General features: G+C 44.4%; 1 pseudogene; it reads right to left on the minus strand.

The window, feature by feature from the left end:
- Positions 1-12,180: 12,180 nt before the first annotated feature.
- Positions 12,181-12,298, minus strand: LOC126260991 (5S ribosomal RNA; annotated as a pseudogene).
- Between the last annotated feature and the right edge of the window lie 1,087 nt (positions 12,299-13,385).

Here is a 13,385-nt window from a genome sequence, read left to right on the forward strand (position 1 = left end):
GCACTCGCCCCAGTTGTACAGCCGACTTTGCTAGCGATGGTTCACTGTCTACATACGCTCTCATTTGCAGAGACGACAGTTTAGCACAGCCTTCAGCTACGTCATTTGCTACGACCTAGCAAGGCGCCATATTCTTCAAGAATGTATTCTGAACAGATAATATTGTGAATCATGTACCGTCAAGAGCGACGTTCATCATTAATGGATTAAAGTTAAGTATCAAACTAATTACGTCCTCCTTCTGAATTCTCATTCCTTGTCATGTTCCCGTCCTCATGTCAGTATAGTTCTTCCCTCCTCACGCCAGCCTGCGTGAGCTAAAACGCGTGCATTTCGGCCTCCACTGGTAACACGATGTGGCTCTTCAGCCAACCCAACAGAAAGCGTCCGACTCTGGTGAACACTAGACTTCCCAAAAACCAAATGTTTATGCAACATAAGCATCACAGGAATTGGCTAACATACAGAAAATGAATTAGAGGTTAGACGGCGTAACTCGATTGTGCCAAAGCGAAGCCACCCCACAGTTCACAAAGAGAAATAGAGACAGAGTCAGATCACTTTCTCCGTATTAAACGCTAGAACGCACGCTACTGGCGCGATGATGAGATGATGTTTGGTTTGTGGGGCGCTCAAATGCGCGGTCATCAGCTCTCGTACAAAGTCCCAATTGTTAGATAGTCAAATTTTTTCACAGTCCAATCGAGCCACTGTCACAAATGATGATGAGGATGAAATGACGTGGACAACACAAACACCATGTCCCCGGGCAGATAAAATACTTTACTGGTTAATCGACTAAAGTATAGCCAAGAGAAAGGGGTTAGCGTCTTCTAAGAAGCATTTCTACCGGTTGGCACTCGGAAGTTCCGAAGCCCAGCCAATATGAATACAATGAGAGACGCAAAACGTGGCAGCGCGAGGTTCTTTTAATGAACATTGGATCAGAAATTACTTGATCAGACGTCTTCGAGAGACTTGGTCTTCGAGAGCCTCGTTCTTCGGAAGCGTCTATCGACAGACACTCTTCGACAGGCCTTCCACAACCAGAGCAGATTAATCGGGGAACCTAGAGAAATTTCGAGCTGATTGCACTTTGCCATTGGCGAGGTTCGTTGGTGCCGCCAATGACTGATACTACAGCCATTGCAGCCTCTACCTCCAATTTACTCTTGTGAGACTGAGCCGCAACTGTGAGACGATGTGTAGGGACATAAAAACATTTCATATTATTTCGGCAACTTCGAGCTTCTCTTTGGAGACATGCATTTAGTTTCAATGAGCAGTCTGCTTTTAACTGCAGTCACAGGTGCAACGTATTCTCCTCTATAGTAGTAACTGTCTTTTCAGTTAACGTCACAACAATCATGGTTCAACTTTGCGATTACAATTATTTCAATTACGCGCATCTTTCCCCAAGATTCCATTTTCAGATGTGCCAAGGTTTTATTATATTAATATTGTCAATGTTTATCAATTGTTTGACGAATAGTCATGGGATTCCTAATTCATTAGTTTAGAGGATGACTAATTTATGTATGTCAGACAAAGTGACAAGTACGTGCATTTTTAGGACACACAGATTTCTACAGGCGATTCGTAAAGGACATTGTAATCATGCCCAATCTATGCCTCTTGACAGAAGAGACCTCATCTGCAAGTGGACTCAAATAGAGCAACAGGAATTCGAATGTTTGAAGGGAGCTTTAATGAGATCTCCGATATTGTTTCATTCTGACTTGAGCAAAGAATTTTGCATGTGTACTGACGTGTTGAGATCAGGTCTAGCATGCATCTATTTCTTGAGGTAGAACTGTATGCAGAGATGGTAAAGAGAGCCATCGCATCTGAAAGCCAATTCCTGAGAAAAGCAGAGAAGAATTACGCCAGGACTGAGTTGGAAGCATTAGCTGTTGTTGGGAGATTTAGCAAATTTAGGTACTTTTTGACAGGAAGAATGACAAGTGTACATCAGCCATAGGAAATTAAAATTCTTAATGACAGGCAAGCTGACGGATGGACGACTCTCATCCTGGGCAATTTATTTGCAAGAGTTTCGATTTTATGTGGTGCACATTCCCGGGTAGGAAAACGTAGTAGCAGATGTGCTGTCATGGGCACGCACGGGACTGACAGTGGAGAATGATAAAGAGATTAAAGAAACAAATTTTAATGTACTTTACCTGAAGGAAGTAAGGCCGGCCGGTGTGACCGAGCGGTTCTAGGCGCTTCAGTCTGAGACCGCGCGACCGATCCGGTCGCAGGTTCGAATCCTGCCTCGGGCATGGATGTTTGTGTTGTCCTTAGTTAGGTTTAAGTAGTTCTAAGTTCTAGGGGACTGATGACCTCAGATGTTGAGTCCCATAGTGCTCAGAGCCATTTGAACCATTTTTTGAAGGAAGTAAGGTTCGAAAATTTTGTGGAGAACGTGCTTACCAATATCGAAAAAGGACGAGACAAAGACGCAGTCTTACGAGAAAGAAAATGGCAAGTTCGATCTTCCACAAGTATCAAACAGTTTTATTTGATCATGAATAGTGTTTTATTCAGACACTTAACCCCCGCAGAAAGTAACTGGATAGTATGCACCCCAGAAGAGTCCGTAAACAAGTTAATTTGGTATGGACACCTAAGTCACGCACACTTTTGACCCTGGAAATGTTGCGCTAAGCTGAGAGAGTCGGTACACTTCAAGAACATCGACAGACCAAAAAGGAAGGTACTGAGCAAATGCGCATCCTGTCAGAAAGCTAAACCAACCACTGTTCCACATCGGGTCCCATGTTTTCGGATTAAAACGTTCACGGCCATGGATTTTTTCGGACCTATTCCGACCTTGCACAGGGAATGTCGGTACATACTAGTAACAGTAGGACTGATCTCTAAATCTGTGATATTTACTTCATTACGGAACGTCATGGGCAGCACAGTGACGAGAGCATTTGTAACCACTTTCTTTGTACGCTATGAAAGGTGATGTGAACTTTGTCGAACAATGGGCCACACTTCAGATCTCAGTTTTTGAAAAATTTTATGAGGCAAAAGAAGATTAAGAATACCACCTAGCCTCGAACCCTTCAGGTTGGGTAATAGGAGAAATTTCAGAACTGTGATAAGCAGTATCAAACATGGGATATGTATCTGGAAGTCTTTCAGAATGTATTGAACAACGTATCACGCGAAGCTACGGAAATGATACCCAGATTAGTTCTAATGAACCAACCGCCATAGGACTGCATAAGAGAAATCATGGACTTTCCACCGTCTCGACACAAACGTCACCAAGACGTTTTAAATTAGTATTACTGCAAAAGCAGAAGAGAAACGAAATGAAAATCGAAAAGGACCACTAACAGAGCTGACCTCCCATCGGTATCAGTGATGGTAATGAAAAGGCCTAACTCTGAGAATACGTGGATGGAAGCAAGGGTTTTATAGCAGTTGATGACATGATTCACCCCTTCGGGTCATGTGCTCCTGTTTCTGGCATGTCAGCGTTCTTGGTTGGCCTAATGCTTAACTTCAGAGCTACAGAGCGTTCCTTCAGGTGAAGTTTGCATCCTGAAAGGGGTTCTTATGACAACTCCAGGTGAAGTTACCACATGTAACCTCGTTACAAAAGAGCGCTGTGTCTGCCCCACACTGCCATCTACACTATGCGATCAAAATTATCCGGACACCCTCAAAAACATACGTTTTTCATATTAGGTGCATTGTGCTGCCACCTACTGCCAGGTACTCCATATCAGCGACCCCAGTAGCCGTTAGACATCGTGAGAGAGCAGAATGGGGCGCTCCGCGGAACTCACGGGCTTCGAATGTGGTCAGGCGATTGGGTGTCACTTGCGTCATACGTCTGTACGCAAGACTTCCACACTCCTAAATATCCCTAGGCCCACTGTTCCCGATCTGATAGTGAAGTGGAAACGTGAAGAGACACGTACAACACAAAAGCGTACAGGCCGATCTCGTCTTTTGACTGACAGAGACCGCCGACAGTTGAAGAGGGTCGTGATGTGTAATAGGCAGACATCTATCCAGACCATCACACAGGAATTCCAAACTACATCAGGATCCACTGCAAGTACTATGACAGTTAGGCAGGAGGTGAGAAAACTTGGATTTTATGGTCGAGCGGCTGCTCACAAGCCACACATCACGCCGGTAAATGTCAAACGACGCCTCGCTTGGTGTAACGGGCGTAAACATTGGACGATTGAACAGTGGAAAAACGTTGTGTTGAGTGACGAATCACGGTACACAATGTGGCGATCCGATGGCAGGGTGTGGGTATGGCGAATGCCCAGTGAACGTCATCTGCCAGCGTGTGTAGTGCCAAGCCAACAGTAAAATTCGGAGGCGGTGGTGTTATCGTGTGGTAGTGTTTTTCATGGAGGGGACTTGCACCCCTTGTTGTTTTGCGCGTCACTATCACAGCACAGGCCTACATTGATGTTTCAATCACCTTCTTCCTTCCCACTGTTGAAGAGCAATTCGGGGATGGTGATTGCATCTTTCAGCACGTCGAGCACCTGTTCATAATTCACGGCCTGTGGCGGAGTTGTTACACAGCAATAACATCCCTGTAATGAACGGTCCTGTACATAGTCCTGACCTGAATCCTATAGAACACCTTTGGGATGTTTTGAATCGCCGACTTCGTGCCAGGCCTCACTGACCGACATTGATATGTCTCCTCAATGCAGTACTCCGTGAAGAATGGGCTGCCATTCCTCAAGAAACCTTCCAGCACCTGATTGCGAGAGTGGAAGCCGTCATCAAGGCTAAGGGTGGGCCAACACCATACTGAATTCCAGCATTACCGATGGAGGGCGCCACGAACTTGTAAGTCGTTTTCAGCCAGGTGTCCAGATACTTTTGATCACATAGTGCATTTGCTAAATCAGGTGTTTCTGACGCCATCTCTTACACAATGAGGCAATAAGCTCTCTGTCTGCTTGTACTTTTGGACTCAAAATTGCTGCCATTGGCTACGCCACCACTGCGGAGCCGGCGGTCACGTTCCACTTAACGACGTCCCCGCCGGTTCAAACCAAATTTTATTTCTACACTTAATTACTATTCTACGGCGCAACAAAAGATATTTAACATCCTGTCGTCTACAAAGTCATTAGAGACGGTGTACCAGCTCGGTTAGGACGTTATGGGGAAAGGAATCGGCGGAAGCTTTAATCAAAGTAACTGTTGCGGTATTGACCTTGTATGTCGTATGTTAACCGGGGACTTAGAAACGACGGAGAGGCTCCATCTGCGCCGCAGCCGCAGTGGTCCAGAACCCCACAACGACTACTGCAGTTCACTTCACCCCTCCACCTCCCCACACCGAACCCAGGGTTATTGTGCGGTTCGGACCCCAGTGCCCCCCCTCCCCCCCCCCCCCCACTCTCACTCCCCAGGGAACGTCTCACACCAGACGAGTGTAACCCCTATGTTTGCGTCGTAGAGTAATTATGGTGTATGCGTACGTGGAGAAAGGGTTAGCGCAGCAATCGCCGACATAGTGTAGCTGAGGCGGAATAAGGGGAACCAGCCCGCAATCGCCGAGGCAGATGGAAAACCGCCTAAAAGCCATCCACAGACTGCCCGGCTCACCGGACCTCGACACAAGTCCGTCGGGCGGATTCGTGCCGGGGACCAGGAGTTCCTTCGCACTCCGGAAAGTCGTGCGTTAGACCGCTCAGCTAACGGGACGGGCTGGTATTGACCTTACTCTATAGACAGAAACTGCAGGAACCTTAAACACGGATGGCCAGACAGAGATTTTAATACCGCTCCCAGTGGCTTGATAGTCGTCACCTTACTCGGTAACACGATTTGGAGAAGGATTTTCGTGTGATGTAAAATGTGCCTTCTTCTTTTCTGTGTTTGTGGCAGTCTTTGGCAGCCACCTTAATTTTAGAGTATACACTCGAAGACAAAAAAAAAGACGTAACACGAAAGAATTTTTTAGGATGGAAAAACTAGATGTGATGTACATCTACAGACAACCAAATTATTAAAATTTCGGCAAAATTTGATAATTTATTCAAGAGAAAGGGGTTCACAAACTGAGCAAGTTAATAAAGCGGTGGTCCACCTCTGGCCCATATGTAAGCAGCTATTCGGCTTGTCATTAGTCAACAGAATTGTTTAATGTCCTCCTGATGGATATCGTACCAAATTACGTCCAAATGGTGAGTCAGATTCTCAAAATACTGAGCTTGCTGTAGCGCCCTGCCCGTTGTTGTTGTGGTCATCAGTCCTGAGACTGGTTTGAAGCACCTCTCCATGCTACTCTATCCTGTGCAAGCTGCTTCGTCTCCCAGTACCTACTGCAGCCTAATTCTTCTGAATCTGCTTAGTGTATTCATCTCTTGGTCTCCCTCTACGATTGTTACCCACCACGCTGCCCTCCAGTACTAAATTGGTGAGCCCTTGATTCCTCAGAACATGTCCTACCAACCGATCCCTTCTTCTAGTCAAGTTGTGCCACAAACTCCGCTTCTCCCCAGTTCTATTCAATACCTCCTCATTAGTTATGTGATCTACCCATCTAAGCTTCAGCATTCTTCTGTAGCACGACATTTCGAAAGCTTCTATTCTCTTTTTGTCCAAACTATTTATCGTCCATGTTTCACTTCCTACACTCCACACAAATACTTTCAGAAACGACTTCCTGACTCTTAAATCTATACTCGATGTTAACAAATTTCTCTTCTTCAGAAACGCTTTCCTTGCCATTGCCAGTCTACATTTTATATCCTCTCTACTTCGACCATCATCAGTTATTTTGCTCCCCAAATAGCAAAACTAATTTACTACTTTAAGTGTCTCATTTCCTCTCAGCATCACCCGATTTAATTCGACTACATTCCATTATCCTCGTTTTGCTTTTGTTGATGTTTATCGTATATCCTCCTTTCAAGACACTGTCCATTCCGTTCACCTGCTTTCCAAGTCCTTTGCTGTCTCTGACAGAATTACAATGTCATCGGCGAACCTTAAAGTTTTTATTTCTTCTCCATGGATTTTAGTACGTACCTACTCTGAATTTTTCTTTCGTTTCCTTTACTGCTTGGCCCTGCCCGTAATGCTCCAAATATTCTCAATTGAGCCGAGATCCGACGACCTTCCTGGCAAAGGGAGGGCTTGACAAGGACAAAGACAAGCAGTAGACGCTCTCTCCGTGTGTGGGCGGGCATCATCTTGATGAAATGTAACCCCAGGATGGCTTGTCATGAAGTACAGTATAAGTGGACGTAGAATAACATCGACATTCCGCTGTGCTGTAAGGAAATCGCGGATGAGGGGTCCTTCTACGAAATGTAAAGGCACGCCAGGCCATCACTCTTGGTTGTCGGGTCGTATAGTGGGCGACAATCAGGTTGGTATCCCACCACTGCCCGAAGCGTCTCCAGACACTTTGCTGGTCATTGGAGTTCAGTTCGAAGGGCCGCTCGTCACAGAGACATTTCTACTCCAGTCAATGAGATTCCACGACGGATGTGCCTGACACCACTGCAGACTGACTTGTTGCTGCACAGAGGTCAATGGCAATCGGCTCGAGGGACGCAGTGTGCTCAGCCCCCTTTCTGTGAGTCGCCTATCAATGGTCCCTGTGGTCACTGAAGAACTAGCTGTACAACGAATCGATGGTAATGATGAGTCCAGGGCTCTGAGTGCCTATCTGACGGTTGTTCGCTTCTCTCGTCCTGTCGTCTCTTTAGGTCGACGGCCTCCTTCTTGACACTGGGTTTAGCCGTGGTTCATCCATTCCTGCCAGCATCGTCGAAAAGGTGCATCACTCCTAATCAAATGTCGAGCGATTCGGAAATCGTTCCAACCGGCCCATTTGAGCCCAACAACAAGTCCTCTTTCAAATGCTGACATCTGCATCTGCATGTAAAGGAACAGAAATAAAAAGTTACAACTAAACCAATTAACTGAATAAAAATTATGATCGCACTTATTTCGATAAAAATTTAAAAATAAAAAAAGACCTTGAATAACCAACGAAAACGGAACTCCCATCCTCCTGCATAGGAAGATCTTATGCTACCCATTACACCATACAATCAAGATATAGAAGGGGGACTTTTTAATATTGTTGTCATACAAAATTCAAAATTTTTTCGTCAGTTATTTGCATACGCGGGCTCACCAGAGTGAACGGCTGCAGTGTGTGATACCTGGGATCTTACCTACATCACTGTACAGATAGCTTCAAAAAAGTCGATCGCATCGCTGGGAACCTCTCCTTGTTAGTTCACTTCTGCTTCTTGTCTTTATGCGATTAATAAATATAAAGATGTCATTGCCAAACCCTGAAAGTGTGGCATCACACTCTCACTGAATCAGCTAACACAAGTCACTGTTACTAAAGTGACAAAAGTCAGTTACCTCCACATCTCTCCTCATAGACTCTAACCAGCAAAGAAAGACCATTTTGCTTAGGGTCTCCCACTAATTTTGTCATGGACGAAAAAGTCTATTCGCTCACAGCTTTACCACTCAGTTGTTTATTGTTTTAATTTTGCCACTGATTTCTAAGCAGCTATGGTTTAATCTTCAGGCACTTTAGCACTCCTATCTACGTGTATGTCCAGCTAAGGTTGTCTAGAATCCTCTAGTGTACTAACTACACTAACTGATCGCAATTACTCGGACGCCTACTGGTCGACATTAATATGGGATCTGTCCATCCTTAGCCTCTATGACGGCTTGAACTCTACTGGGGAAGCTTCCAGTGAGGCGTGTGTGAAAGAATAGCAGCCCATTCTCCCCCATGACCAGAAACCATAGAAGGTAGTGGTGATGAACGCTGGTAACGAAGTCGACGTATTCTTCCATTAGGTTCAGATCGGTACTCTAAGGAGACAAGTCCGTTTGAGACAGTCTTACTATCCACAAACCATTGCCTCACAGATGTTGGTTAAAACACTGGAAGTTGCACAGGTCACATCAATATTCAAGAGAGACAGTAGGAGTAATCCACTAACTTACAGGCCCATATCATTAATGTCTATATTCAACAGGCTTTCGAAACATATGTCTACACAGTCAACACAGATTTAGAAAACATAGTTTTTGTGAAACACTACTAGCTCTTCGCTCACAAGAAGTATTGAGTGCTATTGACGATGGATTTCAAACTGATTCCGTATTATTAGATTTCCAGAAGGTTTTTGACACTATACCTCACAAACGACTTATAGTCAAACTGCAAGCGTCTCAGTTATGTCACTAGATTCGTGATTTCCTGTCAGAGGGGCCACAGTTCGTAGTAATTGACGCAAAATCATCGAGTAAAACAGAAGTAATTTTTGACGTTCCGCAATAGAGTGTTACAGGCCCTAAGCTGTACCTTGTCTATATAAACGACTTATGAGACAATCTGAGCAGTCGTCTTAGATTGTTTGCAGATAGTTCTGTCATTTATCGTCTAGTAAAGTCATCAGAAGATCAAAACAAATTGCAAAACGATTTAGAAAATATATCTGTTACGGTGCAAAAGTTGGCAGTTGACCCTAAATAATGAAAAGTGTGAGGTCATCCACATGAGTGCTAAAAGGAATCCGTTAAACTTCGGTTACACGATAAATCGGTCAAATCTAAAGGTCAAAAATTCAACAAAATACCTAGAAATTACAATTACGAACAACTTAAACTGGAAAGAACTCTCAGAAAATGTCGGGGGGGGGGGGGGGGGGGGGGGAAGTGAACTAAAGACTGCGTTTTATTGACAGACCACTTAAAAGATGGAATAGATTTACTAAATAAACTGCCTGCACTACACTTTTTGCTCCCTTTTGGAGTACTGCTGTTGGGTCTAGTATCTTTACCAGATAGGATTAACGGAGTATATCGAGAAAGCTCAAAGAACAGATGCAAGTTTTGTATTATCGAGAAGTAGGGGAGAAAGTGTCACTGACATGATACAGGATTTGGGGTAGACATCATTAAAACAAAGACGTTTCTCATTGCGGCAGAATATTTTAACGAAATTTCAATCACCAACTTTCTCCTCTAAATACGAAAATATTTTGTTGACGCCGATCTAGATAGGGAGAGACGATTATCATAATAAATTAAGGGTAATCAAAGCTCGCACGGGAAGATATATGTGTTCGTTTTCTCCGCACACTCTTCGAGTTTGAAATAATGGGAATTATTGTGAAGGTGTTTCGATGAACCATTTGCCAGGCACTTCAGTGTGATTTGCAGAGTATTCATGCAGATGTAGATGTAGGGGTCGTTTGTCGTACTGATATAAACACATCATCGTCTCTGAACTGTTCCTCTGTTGTACGCAGCACACTATGCTGTAAAATGTGTTCGTATCCTTCTGCATTTGGCGTCTTCTTAAGAGCATTGTCCGCAGCTCATGGTCGTGCGGTAGCGTTCTCGCTTCCCGCGCCCGGGTTCCCGGCTTCGATTCCCGGCGGGGTCAGGGATTTTCTCTGCCTCGTGATGACTGGGTGTTGTGTGATGTCCTTAGGTTAGTTAGGTTTACGTAGTTCTAAGTTCTAGGGGACTGATGACCATAGATGTTAAGTCCCATAGTGCTCAGAGCCATTTGAACCATTTAAGAGCATTAAGGGGACCACACCCTTTCGACGTAAAACACCCCCATATCGAAATACCACCTACACATATGGCACTAGACATGATGGCAGTAACGTTCTCCATGCATTCGTCAAACCCAAACGCTTCCATCGGATTGTCACAGGGTATAGCGTGATTAATTGCTCCAAATCACTCGTTTCTAGTCGTCCTATGTCCACTGTGGCCGCTTCTTACACAACCTGAAGCGTCCCTTAGCACTCATTACAGCATTGTGTAGCTTATGAAGAGCTGCTCAGTCATTGTTCTCCTACTCTATTAACTCGCTACGCACCTGTCACAGTGCTAGCTTGACTGCTGTTAGCATTTTGGAAGTCACTAGTGATTCCTTCCGCTGATTTTATGCGATGTTTTATGCTGGACGGATCCTCGCCTTCAGCATATGAGGTGCCCCTAGCCTTGATTTAGCAGTTGTCGTTTCTTCGCTTTTCCACATCGTAGTCACCTCAACAACAGTTAGAGGAGTCCTGATAGATTTGTTACGCAGGTGACATCGAATGACTACCCAAACGTTCGAAGTCACTGAGCTCTTCTGTCCTACCGATTTCGCTGTTACTGCTTCTCTACTGACAGCGTAATACTTCGCTCCTCTTTTTGTATTGCTGGCTCCACATCTCGTGACAACTAGTGGTCAGTTACGAGTTACATAGGGCTGTCCGGTGTAATCCACCCCCTCCTTCCTACTTCCATCTATTGTCCACATTAAAGTCTTTTATCAAGATTTAAGAGAAGCGAAGGTTACAATAAACGTTCTAGTTTACTTAGCTTGACATGATGAGATGGCTCCAGTTCTTCTTGTGTAGGGGGTCTGATTCTTGAAGCTGAAAATGTCACTTTTAGGTCCTCATGGTTGGATTGATCTAAACAAATTTGAAGATTGTTGTTGCAGACTCTTTGTTTTTACGTAAATCTATTTTCTCACATTTTAGTATATCATACAGTCCTTTGATTTTTCACATTAACAAATCCGAAATTAAATCGTTCGCACAAGATTCAAAAAATACTTCCGATCACATCAGCGGCATGCTTACAACTCTCACACTCCGCGGAAATATCCATATTCCAAAGGGTTTACAATTTTTCTTAACAAATGAATTTCTGCTAGTTTGTGTTTCATTATTAATTTTGATTATTATTTCATAAATGAATACAGAAATAAATTAGTGAACAGTGCAGGATTGCTTAATTAATAATAGAGATTTTAAGTGTGCAAATATTTCGTAATTTCAAATGTTTCTAAAAAAATAATTTTAACTGTACATTCAGAACTATTACTTATCGATTATAAAATCGAGACTAAAACATTTTATAAAGTAATTCGTTTTCATAAATTTCAGCTCGAAATATAACATAAAGCACTCCGTCTTCAGGCCACGACTGGCCCATCGGGACCATCCGACCGCCGTGTCATCCTCAGTTGAGTATGCGGATAGCAGGGGCGTGGGGTCAGCACACCGCTCTCCTGGTCGTTATGATGATTTTCTTTGATCGGAGCCGCTACTATTCGGTCGAGTATATCCTCAATTGGCATCACGAGGCTGAGTGCACCCCGAAAAACGGCAACAACGCATGGCGGCCTGGATGGTCACCCATCCAAGTCCCGGCCACGCCCGACAGCGCTTGAGTTCGGTGATCTCACGGGAACCGGTGTATCCACTGCGGCAAGGCCGTTGCCTAAATATAACATACTGCGTAAAAAATTAAATGAAAATTATCAGAAAAGGAACTGAGATAATACTGACCTGTCCAAAATTCGAAGGGTAATACTGGTATCAACTACTGTTGAGGAAAAGTAACGATAGCTGGAGATGTTCCGTTACACCGGATTCTTTTGATCAGATAGTGCGTGACTCACTTGCCACACTAGACGATGCTGGGGTAAAGTGACAGCATATTTTTGCGGTGATACATCGCGTCGATAGCAGAGCTAAGCAGTTTAAAAATGACTGCATACTCGCTTCGAAGTTAGTGGTAGGTAAGTTAAAATAATACACATCCGATTGGGAAAGAAATGCGAGGGTATCCCTTGTTCTCCATAACCAAATATTTCACACTTGACGTCCCCGAATTCAGGACCATGGAAGCAACAAGGTGGCGGACATTTGGCTGCAACGCTCTCTCCAACGTTGCAGCATCGAGCAGAGAGGGGTTTCACCATAGCATCGCGGAGTGCGCGCTAAGCACTAACGGGCTTAATTAACGCCGTAAACAATTCCAACGTCCGGGATAATCAGCTCCAATTAAGCACCGCGAAGGCAGTATTACGGCCGTCGAAGAAATTCCTCCTGCAGGTTCTGGCAGCATGAGGCAGCGAATCAATCGACAGAGATTAATGGTGGCAGGCGTGTGCCGTGAAGAATTTGTAGACATAGTCCTGGCAGAGGAAACTTATTCTCCGTTTCTAGTAGCCTGCAGGGTTGTATTTAGAATGTATACTTACTACAGGCAGTTCCTCATAACACGAATATACTCGAGTACGTCCCTGGTGGAGGAAGTACACTTCACACACAGGTGGGGGCGAGTTTCTTCATACGCCTCTCGTAACCGTATTCCCACGGAGAGGCATCGTCAAGGGCAACGTATGGTGCACCTCAGGGGTCGCTACTGTCTCGATATTTATAAATAACCTGCGTCTGTTAGCACACTTAAGTGCACTATCTGTAACTAACAAATATAAGTGGAAATATTATGAACAATGTGTCGGATCTCACTATCGTCACCTGTGGCAGCTGACGTTTTTCTATGGAGCATTTCCGACAAAA

This window comes from Schistocerca nitens, chromosome 5 (genome assembly GCF_023898315.1).
Source record: "Schistocerca nitens isolate TAMUIC-IGC-003100 chromosome 5, iqSchNite1.1, whole genome shotgun sequence".
Lineage (NCBI taxonomy): Eukaryota > Metazoa > Arthropoda > Insecta > Orthoptera > Acrididae > Schistocerca > Schistocerca nitens.